General features: G+C 45.8%; 1 pseudogene; it reads right to left on the minus strand.

Annotated features, from left to right (window-relative positions):
• The window catches only part of LOC123743223 (TGF-beta receptor type-2-like), a 70,723-nt pseudogene that overhangs the window by 846 nt on the left and 57,377 nt on the right, over window positions 1-12,500 (minus strand).

Consider the following 12,500-nt stretch of genomic DNA (forward strand, 5'->3'; position numbering starts at 1 on the left):
CAGGAACATTACCCCATTCCCCCAACATGTTAGACTACAGAAACATTACCCCATTCCCCCAACATGTTATAATACAGGAACATTACCCCACTCCCCCAACATGTTAGACTACATTACCCCATTCCCCAAACATGTTAGACTACAGGAACATTACCCCATTCCCCCAACATGTTAGAATACAGGAACATTACCCCATTCCCCCAACATGTTAGACTACATTACCCCATTCCCCCAACATGTTAGAATACAGGAACATTACCCCAGAACCATAGACTGTATACATATTAGACATGTATGTGGTGCTGCATCAACCCCACCCTCTGGTATACATAGCTATCATCTCAGATAAAGTGCTATTGTCTTTGGTTATAATCTCTTCCATTGCCATGTCCTGTAATCTCAGTCTTTGGTTATAATCTCTTCCATTGCCATGTCCTGTAATCTCAGTCTTTGGTTATAAACTCTTCCATTGTCACGTCCTGTAATCTCAGTCTTTGGTTATAAACCCTTCCATTGTCACGTCCTGTAATCTCAGTCTTTGGTTATAAACCCTTCCATTGTCATGTCCTGTAATCTCAGTCTTTGGTTATAATCTCTTCCATTGCCATGTCCTGTAATCTCAGTCTTTGGTTATAATCTCTTCCATTGCCATGTCCTGTAATCTCAGTCTTTGGTTATAATCTCTTCCATTGCCATGTCCTGTAATCTCAGTCTTTGGTTATAATCTCTTCCATTTTCATGTCCTGTAATCTCAGTCTTTGGTTATAATCTCTTCCATTGCCATGTCCTGTAATCTCAGTCTTTGGTTATAATCTCTTCCATTGTCATGTCCTGTAATCTCAGTCTTTGGTTATAATCTCTTCCATTGCCATGTCCTGTAATCTCAGTCTTTGGTTATAAACCCTTCCATTGCCATGTCCTGTAATTTCAGTCTTTGGTTATAATCTCTTCCATTGTCATGTCCTGTAATCTCAGTCTTTGGTTATAATCTCTTCCATTGCCATGTCCTGTAATCTCAGTCTTTGGTTATAAACCCTTCCATTGTCATGTCCTGTAATCTCAGTCTTTGGTTATAAACCATTCCATTGCCATGTCCTGTAATCTCAGTCTTTGGTTATAAACTCTTCCATTGTCATGTCCTGTAATTTCAGTCTTTGGTTATAAACCCTTCCATTGTCATGGCCTGTAATCTCAGTCTTTGGTTATAATCTCTTCCATTGCCATGTCCTGTAATCTCAGTCTTTGGTTATAATCTCTTCCACTGTCACGTCCTGTAATCTCAGTCTTTGGTTATAATCTCTTCCATTGTCATGTCCTGTAATCTCAGTCTTTGGTTATAAACTCTTCCATTGTCATGTCCTGTCCTCTCAGTCAAAGGGAGAGCTATCTTCAGTGGGAAACATCCAATATAATACAGTACAGTACATCCAAATACTGTAAAGTGTACATACTTATTTTATACAGTATAAATACTGTATGCATTCTGGTAATACAATACAAAAGAGTATCAGCAGTACAGTATAGTAATACAGTACATCCACTGTCCTGGCTATCTTCCAGGTGTGGGCTGTTTGTTTGGGTGTGGCTGTTTAGTTCCTATAGCAACGCGAGTTGTGTGTTTGTGACATACTGACATTCTAGTCCTCAGTTCCATGTCCTCTCTCCCTTCCCTCACTTCTCATCGCTCACAGAGCTCTCCACCGCTACTTTCACCTCGTCTATCTGTCCTGCTATCATCTGTCGTTCTTCTTCAGGTAGCGTCGGTATCTTCAGTTCCTCCGCTGGTATCTTCTCATCGGAGCTGCTGCGACTGGACAGTTTTTCCATCTCGTCTTCTATCTCGCTGAAGCGTTCGGCAACACACTGGGCTGTGAGCCTGGCCTCCGGGTCGTGGTCCCAACACTCCTCTATGGAACCACACACGATGGCTATGCCCTGTAGGAGGAGGTAGACAACAGAGAATTATAACCCATCGACTGAGCACTGAGACATACACATAGGATCTGATGTGATGTGTGTGAGTGAATGAGAAAGACAGAGAGAGAGAGGGAAAGAAAGGAAGAGAGAGAGAGGTAGGTAGGTTGAGAGAGTGAGAGAGAGGAGGGAGAGAGAGAGAGAGACAGAGAGAGAGAGAGAGAGAGAGAGAGACAGCGAGAGAGAGAGAGAGAGAGAGAGAGAGAGAGAAAGAGAAAGAAAGAAAGAGTGTGTGTGTGTATGTGTGTGTGTCTCTCCCAGTCTGTTACCTGGTGGTTGATCCAGCTGTCTGGTATCTCAGCTCTGTGTGTGTGTGTGTGTGTGTGTGTGTGTGTGTGTGTGTGTGTGTGTGTGTGTGTGTGTGTGTGTGTGTGTGTGTGTGTGTGTGTGTGTGTGTGTGTGTGTGTGTGTGTGTGTGTGTGTGTGTGTGTGTGTGTGTGTGTGTGTGTGTGTGTGTGTGTGTGTGTGTGTGTGTGTGTGTGTGTGTGTACCTGGTGGTTGATCCAGCTGTCTGGGATCTCAGGTCTTCCTCTGTCCCTGAGGAGGTGATCCTTCATGCTCTCCACACCAGGGTGCATCTGAACTTTACAGCCATATGGAGGCTCATAGTCCTTCACCTCTGGAACACACAGAGAGAGACAACCAATTAGATCACCTCTGGAACACACAGAGAGACAACCAATTAGATCACCTCTGGAACACACAGAGAGAGACAACCAATTAGATCACCTCTGGAACACACAGAGAGAGACAACCAATTAGATCACCTCTGGAACACACAGAGAGACAACCAATTAGATCACCTCTGGAACACACAGAGAGAGACAACCAATTAGATCACCTCTGGAACACACAGAGAGACAACCAATTAGATCACCTCTGGAACACACAGAGAGACAACCAATTAGATCACCTCTGGAACACACAGAGAGACAACCAATTAGATCACCTCTGGAACACACAGAGAGACAACCAATTAGATCACCTCTGGAACACACAGAGAGAGACAACCAATTAGATCACCTCTGGAACACACAGAGAGAGACAACCAATTAGATCACCTCTGGAACACACAGAGAGAGACAACCAATTAGATCACCTCTGGAACACACAGAGACAACCAATTAGATCACCTCTGGAACACACAGAGAGAGACAACCAATTAGATCACCTCTGGAACACACAGAGAGACAACCAATTAGATCACCTCTGGAACACAGAGACAACCAATTAGATCACCTCTGGAACACACAGAGAGACAACCAATTAGATCACCTCTGGAACACACAGAGACAACCAATTAGATCACCTCTGGAACACACAGAGAGAGACAACCAATTAGATCACCTCTGGAACACACAGAGACAACCAATTAGATCACCTCTGGAACACACAGAGAGACAACCAATTAGATCACCTCTGGAACACACAGAGAGACAACCAATTAGATCACCTCTGGAACACACAGAGACAACCAATTAGATCACCTCTGGAACACACAGAGAGAGACAACCAATTAGATCACCTCTGGAGCACACAGAGACAACCAATTAGATCACCTCTGGAACACACAGAGAGACAACCAATTAGATCACCTCTGGAACACACAGAGACAACCAATTAGATCACCTCTGGAACACACAGAGAGACAACCAATTAGATCACCTCTGGAACACACAGAGACAACCAATTAGATCACCTCTGGAACATACAGAGAGACAACCAATTAGATCACCTCTGGAACACACAGAGACAACCAATTAGATCACCTCTGGAACACACAGAGACAACCAATTAGATCACCTCTGGAACACACAGAGAGACAACCAATTAGATCACCTCTGGAACACACAGAGAGACAACCAATTAGATCACCTCTGGAACATACAGAGAGACAACCAATTAGATCACCTCTGGAACACACAGAGAGATACAACCAATTAGATCACCTCTGGAACACACAGAGAGACAACCAATTAGATCACCTCTGGAACACACAGAGAGACAACCAATTAGATCACCTCTGGAGCACACAGAGACAACCAATTAGATCACCTCTGGAACACACAGAGACAACCAATTAGATCACCTCTGGAACACACAGAGAGACAACCAATTAGATCACCTCTGGAACACACAGAGATACAACCAATTAGATCACCTCTGGAACACACAGAGACAACCAATTAGATTACCTCTGGAACACACAGAGAGAGACAACCAATTAGATCACCTCTGGAACACACAGAGAGACAACCAATTAGATCACCTCTGGAACACACAGAGAGAGACAACCAATTAGATCACCTCTGGAACACACAGAGAGATACAACCAATTAGATCACCTCTGGAACACACAGAGACAACCAATTAGATCACCTCTGGAACACACAGAGAGACAACCAATTAGATCACCTCTGGAACACACAGAGAGACAACCAATTAGATCACCTCTGGAACACACAGAGAGACAACCAATTAGATCACCTCTGGAACACACAGAGACAACCAATTAGATCACCTCTGGAACATACAGAGAGACAACCAATTAGATCACCTCTGGAACACAGAGACAACCAATTAGATCACCTCTGGAACACACAGAGAGACAACCAATTAGATCACCTCTGGAACACAGAGAGAGACAACCAATTAGATCACCTCTGGAACACACAGAGACAACCAATTAGATCACCTCTGGAACACACAGAGAGACAACCAATTAGATCACCTCTGGAACACACAGAGACAACCAATTAGATCACCTCTGGAACACAGAGAGACAACCAATTAGATCACCTCTGGAACACACAGAGAGAGACAACCAATTAGATCACCTCTGGAACACACAGAGAGACAACCAATCAACTTACATCTGTAACACAAACAAACACAGCCAAACAAATCAACACCACAAACCACAGCCATCAACTGTCAAGTCACAAGCGTTTCGCTACACTCACATTAACATCTGCTAACCATGTGTATGTGACCAATAACATGTGAAAAACACCCGTTTTTATGATAGTAAAACATCTACAGTGTAGAGCTATGCTTCAAACTGCATCATATGAGGCCATGGATACATACAGCATGTAATGTTATGTTACAGTGGGGGACAGAGTTAATACAGAGAGATGTTGTAATGTTACAGTGGGGGACAGAGTTAATACAGAGAGCTGTTGTAATGTTATGTTACAGTAGGGGACAGAGTTAATACAGAGAGCTGTTGTAATGTTACAGTAGGGGACAGAGTTAATACAGAGAGATGTTGTAATGTTATGTTACAGTAGGGGACAGAGTTAATACAGAGAGCTGTTGTAATGTTACAGTAGGGGACAGAGTTAATACAGAGAGCTGTTGTAATGTTATGTTACAGTAGGGGACAGAGTTAATACAGAGAGCTGTTGTAATGTTATGTTACAGTGGGGGACAGAGTTAATACAGAGAGATGTTGTAATGTTATGTTACAGTAGGGGACAGAGTTAATACAGAGAGCTGTTGTAATGTTACAGTAGGGGACAGAGTTAATACAGAGAGCTGTTGTAATGTTATGTTACAGTAGGGGACAGAGTTAATACAGAGAGATGTTGTAATGTTACAGTGGGGGACAGAGTTAATACAGAGAGATGTTGTAATGTTATGTTACAGTAGGGGACAGAGTTAATACAGAGAGATGTTGTAATGTTATGTTACAGTAGGGGACAGAGTTAATACAGAGAGATGTTGTAATGTTATGTTACAGTAGGGGACAGAGTTAATACAGAGAGCTGTTGTAATGTTATGTTACAGTAGGGGACAGAGTTAATACAGAGAGCTGTTGTAATGTTATGTTACAGTAGGGGACAGAGTTAATACATAGAGATGTTGTAATGTTATGTTACAGTAGGGGTTAGATTTAAGGAACTGGAAACAGACGTGCTGAATATGAAGAATATAAAATATATGTTTTGATGATTCTTGTTTGGGAACAAAGCTGTGGCCTGGCACTTCTCTTGTGATCATTACTGGTACCAACAAACTTTCACTAACAAGCAATTAGGCCAAACCTCAGAAATCCACAACCATTCAAAACATTACAACTCCAATTAGTTTTATTACGTTATCACTCCGAAAAACAGTTGAGGAAATTGAAAGATCACTCCGCCCGGGCCAAAGAGTATAAAAAAACTAAGTTCTGGGATATCTTCCAGACCTCATGAAACTGAACTCACAACAGCTGCAAAATATGATGGTTTCACAGTATGTAGTTCGGTCTGTGTTCATAGTGTTAACTAACATCTGATCTAGGAACAGATACCACAGTATGTAGTGCTGTCTGTGTTCATAGTGTTAACTAACATCTGATCTAGGATCAGATACCACAGTATGTAGTGCTGTCTGTGTCAGGTTCATAGTGTTAACTAACATCTGATCTAGGAACAGATACCACAGTATGTAGTGCTGTCTGTGTTCATAGTGTTAACTAACATCTGATCTAGGAACAGATACCACAGTATGTAGTGCTGTCTGTGTTCATAGTGTTAACTAACATCTGATCTAGGAACAGATACCACAGTATGTAGTGCTGTCTGTGTCAGGTTCATAGTGTTAAATAACATCTGATCTAGGAACAGATACCACAGTATGTAGTGCTGTCTGTGTCAGGTTCATAGTGTTAACTAACATCTGATCTAGGAACAGATACCACAGTATGTAGTGCTGTCTGTGTCAGGTTCATAGTGTTAACTAACATCTGATCTAGGAACAGATACCACAGTATGTAGTGCTGTCTGTGTCAGGTTCATAGTGTTAACTAACATCTGATCTAGGAACAGATACCACAGTATGTAGTGCTGTCTGTGTCAGGTTCATAGTGTTAACTAACATCTGATCTAGGAACAGTGAATCTGATGGTCCCACAATCTACTGGTGCTGACGGTGTCAGGTCCACTCGTTTAAAAAAAAAATGTAGCTAACATCTGATCTAGAACCAGTTTACTGGTGCTCTGTCAGGTTCACAATTATAATACCTGATCTAGGACCAGTCTGTAATGCTGTGACAGGTCCATGCTGTTAACTAACAGCTGTTCTAGGACCAGTCTGTGGTGCTGTGACAGGTCCATGCTGTTAACTAACAGCTGATCTAGGACCAGTCTGTGGTGCTGTTACAGGTTCATGCTGTTAACTAACAGCTGTTCTAGGACCAGTCTGTGGTGCTGTGACAGGTTCATAGTGTTAACTAACAGCTGTTCTAGGACCAGTCTCTGGTACTGTGACAGGTGCATACTGTTAACTAACAGCTGTTCTAGGACCAGTGAAGGGAGACACAAGGGCACAGACTGAAGACCTTCAGTAGAGACAAGCAGAACGCCAGATATAAGATTTCTCAAACTGAGCCCATGCAAAAATGACCCTATCTAAAGGAATAGGATTCACAGGGCAGTGTGTTACATCCTGCAGGAGAGGTCACAGAGTTCAGGAACACCCAGTCAGGTAGAGTTATATCCTCCAGGAGAGGTCACAGAGTTCAGGAACACCCAGTCAGGTAGAGGTAAATCCTCCAGGAGAGGTCACAGAGTTCAGGAACACCCAGTCAGGTAGAGTTATATCCTCCAGGAGAGGTCACAGAGTTCAGGAACACCCAGTCAGGTAGAGGTAAATCCTCCAGGAGAGGTCACAGAGTTCAGGAACACCCAGTCAGGTAGAGGTAAATCCTCCAGGAGAGGTCACAGAGTTCAGGAACACCCAGTCAGGTAGAGGTATATCCTCCAGGAGAGGTCACAGAGTTCAGGAACACCCAGTCAGGTAGAGGTATATCCTCCAGGAGAGGTCACAGAGTTCAGGAACACCCAGTCAGGTAGAGGTATATCCTCCAGGAGAGGTCACAGAGTTCAGGAACACCCAGTCAGGTAGAGGTATATCCTCCAGGAGAGGTCACAGAGTTCAGGAACACCCAGTCAGGTAGAGGTAAATCCTCCAGGAGAGATCACAGAGTGCCATCAACAGCTTGGTTAGACCAGTACAGTACAAGGTCCTTGACTGGAGTGTTACAGAGTTACAGTACGAGCCTGTTACAGTAAGGTCATTCAGTACGTCAGAGTCCTGAATCGCTCTGTGGACCCACAGGAAATGGAGAGGCCAGAATGGAACCCCGGTCCCGATCGGACAGGAAACCCAGCTAGGGCAGGGATCGGACCCGGGACCCTGCAGAGAAGCTGACTCAACAAACCCAACGCATCCTGTTTTTGACAAGGAGACATGCCCTGTTTCTCCCCCCTGTTCTGTTTCAGCGTCTTTTAAACAGAATACACCCAGGGTGTGTCCCCTAAATGGTGCCCTATTCCCTATATAGCATATGGGGGCTCTGGTCTAAAGTAGTGCACTACATATGAAACAGGGTGGTTCCATTTCTGGACACAGACCCAGCCAGCCTGTGGGATCTAGTTATTTATGCTGCTCCTTCACTTCTCCTCTATTTGAAGACCTGCTGCGGTTCTGCTCAAATGGAGTAAATAGCCCAGATGTTTACCTGACCTGAGAACAGTTATTCACCGAGGTCTGACCTGAGAACAGTTATTCACCGAGGTCTGGTGAACTGAGAACAGTTATTCACCGAGGTCTGACCTGAGAACAGTTATTCACCGAGGTCTGACCTGAGAACAGTTATTCACCGAGGTCTGACCTGAGAACAGTTATTCACCGAGGTCTGACCTGAGAACAGTTATTCACCGAGGTCTGGTGAACTGAGAACAGTTATTCACCGAGGTCTGACCTGAGAACAGTTATTCACCGAGGTCTGGTGAACTGAGAACAGTTATTCACCGAGGTCTGGTGAACTGAGAACAGTTATTCACCGAGGTCTGACCTGAGAACAGTTATTCACCGAGGTCTGACCTGAGAACAGTTATTTACCGAGGTCTGACCTGAGAACAGTTATTCACCGAGGTCTGACTGACCTGAGAACAGTTATTCACCGAGGTCTGACCTGAGAACAGTTATTCACCGAGGTCTGACCTGAGAACAGTTATTCACCGAGGTCTGACCTGAGAACAGTTATTCACAGAGGTCTGACCTGAGAACAGTTATTTACCGAGGTCTGACTGACCTGAGAACAGTTATTCACCGAGGTCTGACCTGAGAACAGTTATTCACCGAGGTCTGACCTGAGAACAGTTATTCACCGAGGTCTGACCTGAGAACAGTTATTCACCGAGGTCTGACCTGAGAACAGTTATTCACCGAGGTCTGGTGAACTGAGAACAGTTATTCACCGAGGTCTGACCTGAGAAATAAGAGTGCTCTGACAGAAATGCGAAGAAACATATTTTCACGCCTGTTTCCTGTGTTTCCAGAGCCTTGGTGCAACCGATGACAGAGTAGGATACTCTAGACCAGTTCAGCTCTGCTCTGTTCAAACACATAACACAGGAAAGATAACAGAGCCAGTCCTGTACACAGGGGGAGAGGCCCCCAGCACAGGGAAGATAACAGAGCCAGTCATGTACACAGGGGGAGAGGCCCCCAGCACAGGGAAAGATAACAGAGCCAGTCCTGTACACAGGGGGAGCAGACCCCCAGCACAGGGAAGATAACAGAGCCAGTCATGTACACAGGGGAGAGACCCCCAGCACAGGGAAAGATAACAGAGCCAGTCATGTACACAGGGGGAGAGACCCCCAGCACAGGAAAGATAACAGAGCCAGTCATGTACACAGGGGGAGAGACCCCCAGCACAGGGAAAGATAACAGAGCCAGTCATGTACACAGGGGGAGAGACCCCCAGCACAGGGAAGATAACAGAGCCAGTCATGTACACAGGGGGAGCAGACCCCCAGCACAGGGAAAGATAACAGAGCCAGTCATGTACACAGGGGGAGAGACCCCCAGCACAGGGAAGATAACAGAGCCAGTCATGTACACAGGGGGAGAGACCCCCAGCACAGGGAAGATAACAGAGCCAGTCATGTACACAGGGGGAGCAGACCCCCAGCACAGGGAAAGACAGCACAAGGACAGCTGAGTCTAAAGCTAGCTGAGCCAGACCCAAGGAAAACAGGGCTATAGACAGGAACCTTCTCATTAACAGCCTCCCTCCCTCCCTCCCTGCCCGCCCCCCTGTCTGCCTCCCTCCCTCGCTCCCTGTCTGTCTGTCTGTCTGTCTGCTAGCCTGCCTCCCTCCCTCCCTGTCTGTCTGTCTGCTAGCCTGCCTCCCTTCCTCGCTCGCTCCCTCCCTCCCTGTCTGTCTGCTAGCCTGCCTCGCTCCCTCCCTGTCTGTCTGCTTGCCTGCCTGCCTCCCTCCCTCGCTCCCTCCCTGCCAACCTCCCTCCCTGCCTGCCATGGTCCTGTCCAAGCCTGGGAGATGCTAGCTATGTGAAGAATTCTGTGGTTTTGGGAACAGATGTCACACGAGGGACCAAATCCGCTCTCCTCTCACTGGGGCCCGGCCGCGTAGTAAAACCAGTTCCACCAATAAAAGTAGTCATAGGGACAAGGTTTATGACAGTTTCCTTTTCAGATGATCTGTCCGTCTGTCTGAAACCTCCATGGGTCTCCTGTCTGAACCGACCTCTGTCTGGGGCCCGGAGAGAGAGAGAGAGAGAGAGAGAGAGAGAGAGAGAGAGAGAGAGAGAGAGAGAGAGAGAGAGAGAGAGAGAGAGAGAGAGAGAGAGAGAGAGAGAGAGAGAGAGAGAGAGAGAGAGAGAGAGAGAGAGAGAGAGAGAGAGAGAGAGAGAGAGAGAGAGAGAGAGAGAGAGAGAGAGAGAGAGAGAGAGAGAGAGAGAGAGAGAGAGAGAGAGAGAGAGAGAGAGAGAGAGAGAGAGAGAGAGAGAGAGAGAGAGAGAGAGAGAGAGAGAGAGAGAGAGAGAGAGAGAGAGAGAGAGAGAGAGAGAGAGAGAGAGAGAGAGAGAGAGAGAGTGAGAGAGAGAGAGAGAGAGAGAGAGAGAGAGAGAGAGAGAGAGAGAGAGAGAGAGAGAGAGAGCAGAACCGTCAAAACAACACTATGGGAAACAACCCAACCAGACATTTAGCTGAACAACACTATGGGAAACAACCCAACCAGACATTTAGCTGAACAACACTATGGGAAACAACCCAACCAGACATTTAGCTGAACAACACTATGGGAAACAACCCAACCAGACATTTAGCTGAACAACACTATGGGAAACAACCCAACCAGACATTTAGCTGAACTTTCTCCCAGTCCCAGGGAACGTTATAGGAGCTATTATGGAGGTTTTAGCTTGTGGCTAACACATTGTGACCTAGTTATAGCTAATGTTTAAATGTGACCATTAGCTGTGGTGTTGCAGCAGTGCTGCAGACAGAGAAGCAGTGTCAACAGGCGGACTTGCATTCTGCAGACAGCATCTAGCATTGTAGCAGACCTGTTCAGACTTGAAGAGAACTGTCAATATTGTACAACACAAACACAACTCAAAACCTGACTGTTAAGACTTGTTATAGAATTGTCAACTCACCACACGGTTATATACACTATAAACACAGCAGTATGTGGACACCCCTTCAAATTAGTGGATTCCGCTATTTCAGCCACACCTGTTGCCGACAGGTGTATAAAATCGAGCACGCAGCCATGCAATCTCCATAGACAAACATTGGTAATAGAATGGCCTTACTGAAGAGCTCAGTGAATTTCAACGTGGCACCGTCATAGGATGCCACCTTTCCAACAAGTCAGTTCGTAATTTCTGCCCTGCTAGAGCTGCCCCGGTCAACTGTAAGTGCTGTTATTGTGAAGTGGAAATGTCTAGGAGCAACAACGGCTCAGCCGCAAAGTGGTAGGCCACACAAGCACACAGAACGGGACCGCCAAGCGCTAAAGCGCGAAGCGCGTAAAAATTGTCTGTCCTCGGTTCCAACACTCAAGCTTCACCATCTGGCAGTCCGACGAACAAAACTGGGATTGGCGGATGCCAGGAGAACGCTACCTGCCCCAATGCATAGTGCCAACTGTAAAGTTTGGTGGAGAAGGAATAATGGTCAGGGGCTGTTTTTCATGATTCGGGCCCCTCAGTTCCAGTGAAGGGAAATCTTAACGCTACAGCATACAATGACATTCTAGATTATTCTGTGCTTCCAACTTTGTGGCAACAGTTTGGGGAAGGCCCTTTCCTGTTTCACCATGACAATGTCCCTGTGCGCAAAGCGAGGTCCATACAGAAATGGTTTGTCGAGAGCGGCGAGGAAGAAATTGACTGGCCTGCACAGAGCCCTGACCTCAACCCCATCGAACACCTTTGGGGTGAATTGGAACGCTGACTGCGAGCCAGGCCTAATCGCCCGACATCAGTACCCGACCTCACTAATGCTCTTGTGGCTGAATGGAAGCAAGTCCCCACAGCAATGTTCCAACATCTAGTGGAAAGCCTTCCCAGAAGAGTGGAGGCTGTTATAGCAGCAATGTTCCAACATCTAGTGGAAAGCCTTCCCAGAAGAGTGGAGGCTGTTATAGCAGCAATGTTCCAACATCTAGTGGAAAGCCTTCCCAGAAGAGTGGAGGCTGTTATAGCAGCAATGTTCCA

Source organism: Salmo salar, chromosome ssa05, assembly GCF_905237065.1.
Source record: "Salmo salar chromosome ssa05, Ssal_v3.1, whole genome shotgun sequence".
Taxonomy (NCBI): domain Eukaryota; kingdom Metazoa; phylum Chordata; class Actinopteri; order Salmoniformes; family Salmonidae; genus Salmo; species Salmo salar.